We start from the raw sequence: 14861 nt of genomic DNA on the forward strand, positions 1-14861 counted from the left end.
TCAACAATGAACATTGTGTGCACTGTCTCACACAGACAAACTCTCAGTTCAACCAAGTCCACAAACAAAAATATAATAATTTACAATAGCGTTTTTCTTTTACTATGCATGTTACCTAGTGGGACTTCTGTCATAAAATCAGAGCCTATTTTTGCGCAACAATCGCTCCTTGTGAGCTGTCATTTATTATGAATGGCTTTTAACTAGCGCGCCCACCACGTGAGTGTACACCTCGCTCTCCTAGTGGCTGCTCCCGCCTGAGCACTCTCGCCTTGGTCTGCCTCGCAGGGGGTGTGGCTTTTTCAGCCGACGCTCGATCTTTGGGATACTTTTTGTGTGCGCAACGCCGTTCATTGTCGCTTCTGGTTCACGGGAGCTCTCCCACTCTGTTAAAAACGTTTACTCAAATGACCTTGCTCCTACTGGGAAACTTTGAGGTATTTTCATCCCAAGCACATGCGCATTGGACGAAAATACCGTATTGAACTCAAGCGAAGCGCACACGCAAATAAAACACAAATACAAACTTTGATATGGACGTAAGAGCCGCATGAAACCGGGCAAAGAGCCGCATGCGGCTCGCGAACCGCGGGTTGGCCACCCCTGCTATAGCCTGTAGGCACGCACGGCAGATAGTGGAGCTTTTGACGCGCATTGCACAAAAGCACGCATAGAGGGTTGTCCAAATTAAAATCCAAAATTATTTCTCAAATATACCGGTTGACTTTCAATAATGATCGAAGAATAAACTAAACCAAACGATGTCAGTAATTCAGGTCAGTAAAATATGCAATAAAGTATGCAATAAAGTTTGTGATAAAGTATCCGATTAGGTATGCAATAAAGTATGTGATGAAGCATGCGATAATGTCTGCGATAAAGTATGCGATAAAGTATGCGATAAAGTATGCGATAAAGTATGCAATAAAGTATGCGATAAAGTATGCGATAAAGTATGCGATAAAGTATGCGACAAAGTATGCGATAAAGTATGCGATAAAGTATGCGATAAAGTATGCGATAAAGTATGCGATAAAGTATGCGATAAAGTATGCGATAAAGTATGCGATAAAGTATGTGATACAGTATGCCATAAAGTATGCCTTAAAGTATGCCATAAAGTATGCCATAAAGTATACGATAAAGCATGCGATAAAGTATGCAATATAGTATGCGATAAACTATGCGATAAAGTGAGCGGTAGAAAACTGTTTGCCTTTCCACAATGTCACCTGTCTCCTGGCTTTTATGAATGAACCTTTCAAATCCTGGTTTCACGTCACCAGTGCATGTCAAAGAGGGGAGTTTTAGGGTTAAGTTCACATGACACTCTCAGGTAAGTCAAAGTACGCGCAGGCTCAGCAGGTAGATTACTTTCTTATAACAGTATTCCTTAAGACCATAAATGAAATACTTCTTCCGAATTATAAACAAAACATACAAATTAAATTTCAAAAACTAGAAATCAGACAAACTTCAACATGGCTCCATTAGTCCCAGGTCTTTTTTATTGTAAGATGTTTTTATTTTTGGTCTGAAAGATTAGGTGAGACAAGTGACAGAATATAGGCAAAACATTAATGAAGTTTCTGTGGTCAATTGTCTTTATTAGCAAGGGAAAAGACAGGACTCTCGTGCTGATTCCATTTTTTTAAAGCTTCATTGTTTCCGCCCAAACTGGGCGCTAATTTGAATATAAGTGGGTGGGTTTTCGTTACAGAGGAACATGGCTGGTTTGAAATCAAATACTATTGGGTCTTAACTTAGGCATCTATGGGGACAGAGATTCTCAAGATATGACACCTGTATTTCAACTAAAGGAACATGATATTTAGACAGGTCAGGAAAAGCTTTGAGTGTTTTGCTTTTCTTTCAACAACTTTTATGGCTGTCAGAACACAGGAGCAATTGTTTATACTGCAAACACCAGTGCCATATACTCAGTTCACACATTACTGTGATGAATGCTACGCAACCCCCATGATCAAATAGTGATGCACACTTTGATCAGTAAGCCTAAAGTTGTCCTACATTCTGGCCGGGAAGTATATTTTGAATGACACTAATGGGATGTATATTTTGAATATATTAATCCAGTCAGCACATGTTTAACAATGGTAAGATGGTCGGCTGAATTGCATATTCCTAAAGAGTGTTACCTGCACTTAGACAAATTCAAAAAGTAAGTCATGTGAGCAGTACAACCAGGAAGTGTCTCTGTAGCACTCTTGTTGGTCATCCCTAGGTAAGATGACGCCGCCCTGAGCGAGCAATGGCAGGCACAAGTAAGTGCATGTTTTATCCAAGATACATATCATTTTCCTGAATTTCATTCATAGACTTCAAAATAAATTCTGTGTAGTGTTTTATCTCTTCACTGTTTCTCTATTTTGAAATAAATGACCGTATCATCCAATTTTCTTGTGTTATGGTATTTCATCTTTGTCACGTTGCTGTTTTGTGCATTTATTTTGTGTGCATATAATATGTACCCTTGATTCAAGCATCATTTAACAGTACAGTGTACCCTTGGTTATCGCGGTTAATGGGGACCGGGACCACCCGGGATGAGTGAATTTCTGCGAAGTAGGGATTCCCCTTCAAAAATGCTTAATTTGAATTGTATTACAATTTTCTTTTTTCTTTTTATCTTTTTTAATTTTACCCCCCTGTATACAGTACACCATATAGAATACGGGTAGAAAGAGTGAAATTCATGTTATAACAAAAAAAACTGTAAAATATGTTGTTTCAATGTAATATTTGTATTTTTTATTTATTTTTAAGAAAATCCGCGAAGCTCTGAGTCGGGGATAGCTGAACCGCGAAGTAGCGAGGGAACACTGTAAAGGCATTTTAAATATCAGAAAGTTGTCCATTTTTAAGCAGAAGCAGCCATCGACCACTAATGCCTCCCAGAGGTAACAAGGGCAACATGGTTGATAGGTTCATTAATAATTATACTTTAACATAATTATAAAACACTGCAGGCAGACATCTGATTCAATTATTGACATTTAATTAAATAGGCACTTGGTGAGTAGAAACTTATAAGTGAGGATACATTCAGACTTCGCCTCCATCTCAGAATCATCCTCCCGAAACAGTAATTTCTCGTACAGTTTTAAAGCCATAAATGAAAACAATTACAAGGTTACTGATTAATCCTACTCCGTTAGCAAGAACAAACAATCCTTTATTCGACATAACATTTCCATAAAGAAGCGAGAAAGGACGTCACGATGTAGGAACACTACGCGAGTGTTCCCGGAGGTGATTGATAGCAATCCGCTGTGATCAAGAGATCTTCACGGCTCTTCATTGCAAACCCAGATCAACAGTCCTCAGAGCCCGGCACTGGGTGATATGTCAGGTCAACAGTCCTTGGCACGAGGACCCGGTGACCGAGTTCTCTTCAGACAATTTGAAGAAGCTCACATACAAAAATGATTAAATGCACACATATAAATAATAGTATTACAGAATTAACATTCCGTCGTTTTTATAATATGTATGTTATTAATTATTTTATAGCAATTACAAAAGGGAATGTCAGGTTACTGCAATTTTACCCGCCTACTCCTTACTTGTATGGCTCGTCTGAAAAAGAAAGAACAATCATTTTCGCCCAATTCGTTCTCGGAATTACCATAATCCTGGTTCACTGCTTACACCCGTACGTTTCATAAGCAGAGGATAAAATTTGTGTAATTTAGAATTTGTAGGGTTAATTGCAGTAGTGAGTGAGCAGTGAGACTAAAGTACCTAGTCCTGCCGTGTTTCGGCAGGAGTCGTATAATTTATCTCCACCAGTCAGAACGTAGTATCAGGGGTGCAGTTTGTTTTAGAACGCCGACACACCACGTCTCATTTATCGCCCCCAGCTTCAGACCATGCCCTGTAAGGTTTAAGTGGGTAAAATGATTAAACAGTGTAAACATTTATTTGCCGTTTACTGCGTAACAGGATACTGTTTCAATATTTTTCTGTACAAGTAGGACACAATTTCCATTTGTAAAAACTTTCCCCAAAGAATGGTGATTGGGGGAGTTATTGTATCCGAACCTACTTTCCCTTGTCTGGTATTTTGTTTTAACCCTTTGTAGGATGGTTAAGTCTCAATTGAAACCCTTTCATCTTTCGCATATAGATACGTCAAAACCAATATAAAAGAGTTCCCTAAAGTTTTATGGTATTGCTTGCTGAGCAAGTCTTTCCAGTCAATATTGGGGTGTTTGCCGCGTTTTATTAAGTCAGAAAGCTTATCTTACCCGTCCCCTCAATGTTTCAACTGAGACCACCCTTTTACAGTGCATAAGTAGTCCCACATATTGCTAGTGCCTCTTCTTTACACTGCAGGTTTGATTTATATCACTAGCTGCATTTTCCATTAACAGCACCCAATTATGCCCCGTTTGGGAAATCCCAGTTTCAGAAATAAATTCCACAAGTTAATATGTCAGTCCAAGCGTTCCAATCTTGACCAGTTTCTGCAACAAGGCTTTCCCAATCTCCGTTTTGGGCTCTTATGTACCACACATATTCCCCACCATAGGTTGATCCCTTGTATGGCAACAGGGATGTTGCCGAGTCCAAATATATTTTCCCAAGAAGGTAAGATCCCTTCAGTCTTATTGTATGGAAGGCAAAACATTGTTTGGTGCTCAATCGGATGGGAGTGATCATCTTGAATACATGTCTGGAAATTACATTTAGTAGGTAATGTTAATCAAATGTAAATGTTGCTCGCTTTACCCTCCCATAAGAAGGTGTATCCTCAATTGAAACGCCACCCCCTTTCTCCCCAACTGGAGAAAACAGCCCGACTGTGGAGAGGAATAGAATCACAATCATCATTAATCCCATTGCCTCAAGAGCAATAATTGTTTTCAACATGACTTTTTGTCTTTGTTTAGGGAGTTTTCCTCTTGAAGCATTTCAATTGAGACAACCTTCCTACTTTGGGAAAGGTGGATCCGGGTTCCCCTCTCAGCTATTTTGATAGCTGTTGGTGTGGTTAACAACACTTGACATGAACCCACCCTCATCATCCAATTCCCATTGTGTAGTGACTAATGGCAATTTGTAAGGTCTACCAAGAGTTCAAGATGGCAGCGTGCTCGGGCGCAGCGGCTCATTGCTCTCCAGTTCGTACGTTGAAAGGCAAACACCGAATTTCACAACTTACTACGGACTGACCTTCGATATCCCCAAGAACATCCGGAGATCTCCGGGATATCCGAGGATATCCAACCCACCCAAAGTACGCCGTAGACAGCGAAGAGAAAGGAGGCAGGGGAGTGGAGGCAGGGGAGTGGATGCCGGGCGGCCGTTGTGGCTAAGCTAAGCTACGACAACAACCACTCCGAGCCCCGCTTCCTAGTATGGTTTTGACAAACGCCCGATCCATTACCCACAATTTTTGGCGTGGATCTGCCTTCTACAGGTGAACTGGGGGAGGGTAAGTAAGAAGACAGTGAGAGGTAAGTGATACATTTTATTCTTGTTAGCATCGGTGAGACAACTTGCAGTCGCTGGATTGATGGCGCTCAAGAGGTGATGGCGACAATGCCTATGTCTGATTTTTTTTTTTTGCGTCGCTCCAATGTTCCTCTTTTTTATCCTGCGTATCAGCACCCAGTCTCCAGGAATCACCGTAACTTCGTCCGTTTCCTGTTGAGAAGCAAAATCTCCCTATGGTAGCTTAAGTTCGGTGCATTTTTCCAAAGATTTCCTCATGTAGTTTGCTAGATTTGCCTCATCATCCAAGTCCCATTGTGTAGTGAATAATGGCAATTTGTAAGGTCTACCAAACAGGACTTCATATGGGGTTAATCCATTTGAAGTTGTGATGTTAATATATAATTGTTGGGGTTATTCTGTATTACTATTATAAATATATTTGTATTAATTCATTTCTTTGTTAAATCATTCTTTTTCTATTTTCAAAGTGTTGCGAGGTCACGAGTATTGCCAAGTCATCTTTAACCTGGACGGCCTGTTCCAGGATGGTTATACAAACAATCCACCCAATCTGGGTCCTTGAGATTTGGTGGGCCCTTGGTGACGAGGCCAGGGCTATTCGGCCAATAACAAGAATGTTGTTATCGTTATGAAACCGTGCACTTCGGGTTTTTCTGTATGTAACCATTATATGATTAGGATTATATTATATGATTCTTAGGTCAAGGAAGTTGTATAATTACTCTAATCTAAATGTTGTTAGGTCTAGTCTCCTGTTTTTGTTATTGGTAAAATACTCTGATTGTTATTGTAGTCCCAGATGTCGTTTTTACTCATACGTGATGGAATGATCAACAACTCTGTAACTTGTTTTGATTCATGACAATAAGAGTCGGACGAAAACGTCTATTCGGGGAGACGTTCGGAAGTTGTTAAAGGAACATGCTGACTCTCCCCTTCGGAGGTTTTTACCTGTTGTTATCCATTTCTATTTAATTAAATGTCAATAATTGAATAAGATGTCTGCCTGCAGTTATTGATAATTACGGACGAAGGTAATTATTAATGAACCTAACAATAATTTTAATAAATCAATACACTTAGTCCATGGCCTTTTTGTTTCTTCCATGTATTTTTTTAGTCTATTTTTTATATTTCCATTTATTCCTTCGACAAGGCCCGCCGATTGTGAATGGTAGGCGCAATGATTTCGCAACGAAATATGAAACCTAGTGCCAATTCCTTCAATTATTCTATTAACAAAATGGGTGCCATTATCACTATAGATGGAAATTGGATGATGAGGCACATCTAGCAGACTACATGAGGAAATCTTTCGAAAAACGCACCGAACTTAAGCTAACAGAGGGAGATTTTGCTTCCAGCTGCCTCGGTCTCAAATATTTCTCCGTCATCAGAGAAAGCCCCGCTATTTTTTCAAAATAACATGTTTTGCCTCATCCCCCACCTTATTTTGCAATTAGTGTCTGTGGAACAAGCCGTCTCGCTTTTATCTCCATTCAAATATTATATATACATATTACCTCTATGCATTAGTGTGTATATTATTCTACAGGTTTATTATTTCATGCATTTTAAGATGGCCAGCAAACCCATATTTATTTATGCATAAGTATATATGTCTAATTCTTAAAGCGCTTTGTCTTTCCACAAATTTCCAATCTTTACACGGCAGACGCATTTTTGGATCGTCATCGCTAACCACCTTACAACACGTGTTCCCCTTTTTTTGTACTTTTTTGAAGTGAGTTCGTGTGCCTCACAGTTAACTTTTTTCTTTTTCCGCCCTTTGATTGTTTTTCCTGGATCTTATCTTTTTTTTCTTACCCCAGAACTCACACACCGAACAACGTTGCCAAATTCGTGCCTACCCACAGCACAGGACACTTTCCAACAAACTGCCCCAAATGTACCTGCCAGAGACTAGTATCAACAGGGTTTTCCAAAAATCGACGTCGTCAGGACGCGAGTCACATTTCTCAAAATGGACCATCACATGAAATGCCCCTTTCACACATTTGAAGCCTCTGTCACAACATGCAGACATTTATGTGGACTCTCCAGAGATGACCCTAGATGTCTCCCTCCAGCAGGATTAGTTTTCAACCGTCGAGAATCCAGGCACCCCTGTCGAAAAATCCAGCCCGCAAAGGGTGTTGAAGACGCCGTGCGCACGGTCTCTTACCAGATGTCGAACAGTAGCGCCTGGGTTACCGCTTCGGCATATTGACCTCCAAGGCTCGAAGGAACAAATGATTAATAATGATGCTTTAATATAATTATAAAACACTGCAGGCAGACATCTGATTCAATTATTGACATTTAATAAAATAGGCACTTGGTGAGTAGAAACTTATAAGAGAGGATACATTCAGACTTCGCCTCCATCTCAGAATTATCCTCCCGAACAGTAATTTCTTGTAGTTTTAAAGCCATAAATCAAAACAATTACAAAGTTACTGATTAATTCAACTGCATAAGCAAGAACAAACAATCCTTCATTCGAAATAACAATTCCATAAAGAATCGAGAAAGGACGTCACGATGTAGGAACACTATGTGAGTGTTCCCGGAGGTGATGGATAGCCATCCGCTGGTATCAAGAGTTCTTCACGGCTCTTCGTTGCAAACCCAGATCAACAGTCCTAGGAGTCCTCTGGGTGAGATATCAGGTCAACAGTCCTTGGCATGAGGACTCGGTGACTTGTTACAACGCTGAGTTCTCTTCAGACAATTTGAAGAAAGCTCACATAAAACATAATGAAATGCACGCGTATACATAATAGTATTACAGAATAATCCCAACAATGGTATTGATTACAAGCCCAGGTACCAGACCAGACATCATGGCAGCTGACTACAGACCTAACTTTTCCCATATGTTTGGGAATGGCTGGAAACCTGATGAACTCTTGACAAATCAGAAGATTACTTCCTCTTATGTGTATACAAAACACCTTACAATGCTATTACATGTCTGGTAAGACTAGGACCATTGCAGTATATACATATACATGTATACTGTCCTACATCACTGTCTTAGAAATATTACACTGTGTTCCTATATAAAGACTGACCCAGTGTTCATTCAGAGAGAATTGCGAGGACGACAGACTGTGAGCGGTTCACAGCTGTTTGAGCATTCTCCAACCATCCTGCAGTCCAGTAATAAACCTATTTCCTTTTTAAATTGATCTCACACTTTCTTAACCTGCTGCTGAAGTTGTATTTTCACATCTATCAGTATGACAGATTGATGACTTTAGTCCTGAAAATTTGAGTCAAAAAGATAAGTTTATTAGGACAATATTGGAAATGGATGTGCAGGAGGAATATTACAGTATGCTTGAACAACATACAAAATAATACAGTCGAACCTTGTGATACGACAGCTACATCATACGATATTCTTGTCTTACGACGAAAAGTTCGATCGAATAATTCACCCAAGATCCGATCAAAATTTTGTGATGCGACCAAGCCAGGTGGCCATGGCACTGTCTTTTTTGCCTCTCTTTCGTGTATAAAATATTTCCACGACCACTGGGCAGACTTTAAATTTCCCCACCCGCCAGCTTTTTCCCCTGCGTTGGGTACATTTACATACCAGGTAAAAAATATTACTATCGATCGGCAGAGTTCCGCAAAGAAAAGGCCTTGACAATGGACACGAAATGCAAAATAATTGAGAAATATGAGTGGGGTACGTGTTACCGAGGTCGCTAGGCAATACGAGAGGAATACGTCAACCATTTCCATCATCCTTAAGCAGAAGGACCCATCAAGACATTTGCCTCGATTATCGCCGAGGAAAGTTACATCCCCCAGCAAGTTTTCAACTGCGATGAAACTGGTCTTTTTTTGGAAAAAGATGCCCAGGCGGACATTCATCGTGGCAGAGAAGGCATTACCGGAACACAAACCCATGAAGGAGCGCTTAACGCTAGCGTTGTGTGCTAATGCGAACCGTGACTGTAAAATTAAGCCGCTACTAGTGTACAATGCGGAGAACACGCGTGATTTCAAGAGACACAACAGAAAGAAAAGTGTGTGTGAAGTTACATTCCAAGTTGAGTGTCTGTATTAGTTATCAAAGTTAATTTAAATTTGTTCTGTCATTTACGAGTGCGTTGTTGCCATGGCTAAAGTCCCCCCGAACAGCCCCGAACTGCCAAATGCGTCTAATTTTACATCTATTAAACACATTTTCTTAATATTACACCACCACGTTATTTATTACTTGGTCAATATATTGCGAATTAGAAGAAATAAAACCTTTTTTCCAATCCAATAAACTGTTTTTTCAGAGGGTTGGAACAAGTTAATTTGTTTTCAATTCATTTCAATGGGAAACGTCCGCTTGAGTTAGGCTATGCTTGTCATACAATCACAGTCTCGGGAACGGATTACGATCATAAGTCGAGGTACCACTGTAGTCTGCTGTCGTGAATTGGAAAAAACGAAAACTGCTAAATTAAAAAGTTATATTGTGCTTGAATTACTTCCTCTTTTAATTTGTCTTCGTGTAAACAATCCCCTCCCTGGAGCAGAGAAAGGAAATGATTTACATTTGTGATTATGGAATAAAACAAAATTACACTAAGATTTTTTTGTTTCTTGTTTGAAAGTGATAACTATTGCAGAAATATGAACCATCGAAAAAATTTGAGATATTTCGACATTGGAAGAAATTAATCGCCACAACATATTAAAGTTCTGGTAAGAAAATAAAAATTTCTGTCATTAGAAAGCATCAGGTTCTCATCTATATAGACTTACTATTTCTTTTTTCAAATTGAATAATTTGATATTTTGAAACTTACTAAGACAGGCCTATTAACTTCCTTAGGATATTGATAGGTTCATTAATAATTACCCTTCTTTGTAATTATCAATAACTGCAGGCAGGCATCTTATTCAATTATTGACATTTAGTTAAATAGATTGGATCACGGATAAGAAACCTCAAGGGGAGGGACATCAAGCAAGGGTTCCCCCTTCTACTTTGAAGCATCTCCTCGAATAGACATTTTCATACGACTCTTATTGCCATGAATCAAAACAATTTACAAGGTTGTTGATCATTTCATAATGCGTAAGCAAAAACAACATCTGCAACTATAATAACAATCAAAGTATTTTACCAATAACAAAACAGGAGACTAGACCCGACAACATTTGGATTAAAAACAATCACGCCTTCATTTGACCTAACAATCATATAACAATTACATAAAGAAAGACCAAAGTGCGTCACAAGGTATAGCCACTATGCTGGAAATGGCAGAAACAACATCTTTGTTATTGGCCAGTGACCCTGGCTCCGTTGGAGAAGAGAACAACCGATCTCGAAGCCCCAGATTTGGTGAGTTGCTGTATAAACAATCCTTGGATAAGACGTCCAGGTGAGAGAGGACTTGAAGATTTTTTATGACCTCGAGCACTTTGGGAATAATAAGAGAATGATTTAACAAAGAAATGAATTAATACAAATATATGTATAATAGTAATACAGAATAAATAGATATTGACGCTAATAATGAGCTATTGATTCATATAGTATCTCAGAAATACCACATGTGAGGATTTATATTAAGATTTTTCCTTCAAAGTAACAGATTTGTATTCCCTATTAAAACCATGAATACAGAGGTGAACATTGTGAATCAGGTGGGTGGTTTTTATGCGAGAAATTGTAAAATGTACAAATTTTAAGGCAATTTTAAGGGTGCGGCTAATACTTGCGGTCGGTTTACATGTGAGTAAATAGGGTACTTTCCTCAGAAACAGAGTAATAAAAGAAATTGTAACTGCAATATCTAATTTCTTTATAAACATAATTAGTACCGTGGAATGAAACATTAAAGAGATCTGGAAAAATATTTAAAAACTGGAAGGAAATACTTCAAAGCACAGAAACAAAAATGAACTACAGTTGAAGGAGAAAATAATCCGTGACCCAAGGGACCAAGCTCCAATTTTAAATGATTACTCTTTAGACTGCGTTAAAGAACTGACACTGAACATCCCTCGGATAGAATATCACCCACCAAAACCAATGAACAAAAAATGAACCCATTCTTAATCAGGACATAGTTTTGCACAGTGGCGGGCCGTCCAGGACTTCAAGGCCTTCTCTGCTGGCCTAAGAAATATCTGAATCATATATTATATTTTGTCCATTAATACTTTTTAAATCATTCCAAATTGTCTGTTAGCTTCTTTTCATTGCTTTTCCCCCTGTTTGCACTGCTTCCACATGTGTTTTCATATTGAACCATTTAACCAATCACATTTCAGCCATTATTTGTTGCCAGGGTCAAGGCCTTCACAATCAGTTCTGCTGGCTCTGCTGCATTAAACAAGCGTCAATAAGACGGTTGCTTTAGTTTAACCGATCAGATTTTGAGGTTGGCAACACCACAATGCCTTGTCGCAAGCATAGGGATACATCATTGCAGTCTCACTGGCATAGGTATAAGTCATCACTTTCAACAAATTTGATTGGCAGGTGATAGAGTAGGCGGGCCAAAGCTACCAAACTGTATCTGGAGCGAGCTGCACAAGCAAATATATTGTTGTGTTATTTTAAAGCCATTTTCAAGACGGACACTTCAAGAGAAAAAAGCTGGCCATCTTTAAGAAAGGTCGGACAACTCCAAAGCAAGCAAATCGTCTCAACCGGCAAATAACATTTTCAGCACTAAATCAAATAAAAACATATGCCAGAAATACAACAGGACAGGCTCGACTTTCAGCATTAGCTTCGATGGCGATAGAAAAGAAGGCAGAAAGGAGGATGGATATTGTGTACAGTTAAAAAGGATTTTTGGTGAGTAAAATATGGCTATATTCCTAAATAATATTTTAATTGTATGAGGTTATTATTGATTATTTTATGTGTCGCAGCTGTAGATGCAGTAGAGTTTTTATAGCCATAAAATAGTTTGAGGGTTGGATTGAATACGTCGCCAGAAAATGCACGGACCGCCGCTGGTTTTGCAGTCACAAGTTGAGAAAGCTGTCTCTGGTCTCAAAAGCTCCAAAGCAAAAGATGCGTTTATTATGGAAGTAACATTTTTCAAATACCACAAACAAACTCTCATTCCACTATGAACTACTATTGTACACAAATCCATAATCCAGACTCTTCCCTGATAGTTGTAAGTGGTTAGTCATATCACCAGTCTTTAAATCAGGGAAACACACAATAACAACAACTACTGACCTATAAGCATCCTTCCAGTCATCTGAAAAGCCTTGGAAAAGATAGTATCGGAGCAAATTGAGAATCACATTAATAGCAGTCCATACACCCTGAACAGGCTGCAATTTGGCTTTAGAAAACATAATCCTACTCAGACAGCGGTTTGCTTCATTCTAAAAACCATCAAATTAAAAGTAGATAAAGGTGGGGTCTTTGGGGCATTCATTGATCTCAAAAGGGCTTTTGACAGCATCAACCACCGAATACTGCTGACTAAACTGTCTAATTTTAGTTTCTCACCAAGCACGCGAAATTGAATTGAATCATACATATCTGTAAGATCACAGTGCGTCAGGATACAATTTACAAAATCTACTTCGAGGAATGACGGACTTGGGGTAACGCGGGGATCAGTGCTAGATTCAGAGCTCTTCACGCTTTACATAAATGATCTGCCTAGCTGTTGTCCTTCGATTGTCAACTGACAAATTTATGCCGATGATGCCATTCTATATGTCCACACGAAAGATAAAAGACATGCTGCACTGGAACTCACAAATGCAATGACAAGCGTGAATAACTGGCTTGAAAAATCCAAATTTAAACATATCTAAAAATATCTGAATGTTCTTCTCGAAATGAGCGACAAATGACAGTGACAAAAAACTTTTGTCCAAGGTAAAACAATCAATGTATTCTAAGAATTTAAAGACCCAGTACACACTATTGACTCACAATCTGTCTTTAAACAACAGATGAAAAGCACTCTGAATAGAATAGAATTTAATTTTTCCAACTTACGTTCATTAGATACAATCAAACTCCTGAGTCAGCAAAATTGTATTTTGACACAATGATCATATCACAAATGACATGCAATTTGACATCCTCGTTCTACTGAGACAATGGTTTGCTTCCTCTAAAAAACAAAATCAAAATTAGATAAAGGTGGGGTTCCACACACGCCAAGCTCGTACCAAATTCGCTCCTTCGGACAGAGAGGCTCATCAGAGGAAATGGAGGCGCAAATAACCTTCGAGGCCACACCCACCCATGAAACAGAAACATTTCCAAATGCGTAATTGCGTAAAAGTATACAACTGTACTAGATGTCACGTTTGCCTTTGGTCTTTAGGCCTATGTAAAAAAGTGAAATTAGCACCAATAATAACTTAAGTGTTAGGTACACAAATTGTGGAAATGTGCGGTAAGATCTCTGGGTCTTGGTCCCAATCAGCCCCTGGCATAGGATGTGGCGATAAAGACCCATACCACCCTACAAATTTTAGCTCATGCCCCACAGCTTGCTGAAAGGCAGCATGGCAAATATTATTTACTAGATGTTTGCCTCATTTCCTCATATTCATCCTGGCTCACCATCACAAGACCACAGGCAAGGTAGAGTATTAAAAAACAAAATCTCAACCCCTTTTCAACGCTCAGGGGTTGCTGTGACATAATAATATTTGACAAGCATTTAAATCATATATGCAATGTGAGTTTCCACCCCAAACCAAAATGGCTACATTTTTATGCCAGTGTATGTCGTACATAATTTGTTTAAGCCAGAGGGAAAAAAAACACTCTCAAAAGGTTCAATAAAATCGGGGGTCTGTTGCCATGTGAACAGTAATGCAATATGAAGTTTTCTTTGTGAGAAATTTGTAATTGCGTTGTGTCTGATGACTGCAATTGCTAGTGTCTGAGGCTATTTTGTGCCTGCTAATATTTACGATCACATAGAATAATCACTGGCCAGTGGCAGTCTTTAAGATAATGTGTGTGCATAAGAATTCTCAACTTTTTCAGAATGAGAATGTGTGTATGTCTGTGTGTAAATAAACCAGAGTCAAATTCCAGGTTAAATGTGGAGGGAAGGAGATGTTCATTTTCTGAACCGCTTCATTCTCATTAGGGTTGCGGGGGTGCTGGAGCCTATCCCAGCTGACTACGGGCAAGAGACGGGGGACACCCTGAATCGGTGGCCAGCCGATAGCAGGGCACAAGGAGACAGAAAACCATGCACACAAACCCATACCTAGAGACAATTTAGAGTGACCAATCAGCCTAACGTGCAGGTTTTTGGAATGTGGGAGGAAACCGGAGTACCCGGAGGAAACTCACGTAGATTTGTCTAACCAGTTAATAACATTTAAAACTCCAAGCAAGA

This window comes from Stigmatopora nigra, unplaced genomic scaffold (genome assembly GCF_051989575.1).
Source record: "Stigmatopora nigra isolate UIUO_SnigA unplaced genomic scaffold, RoL_Snig_1.1 HiC_scaffold_27, whole genome shotgun sequence".
Lineage (NCBI taxonomy): Eukaryota > Metazoa > Chordata > Actinopteri > Syngnathiformes > Syngnathidae > Stigmatopora > Stigmatopora nigra.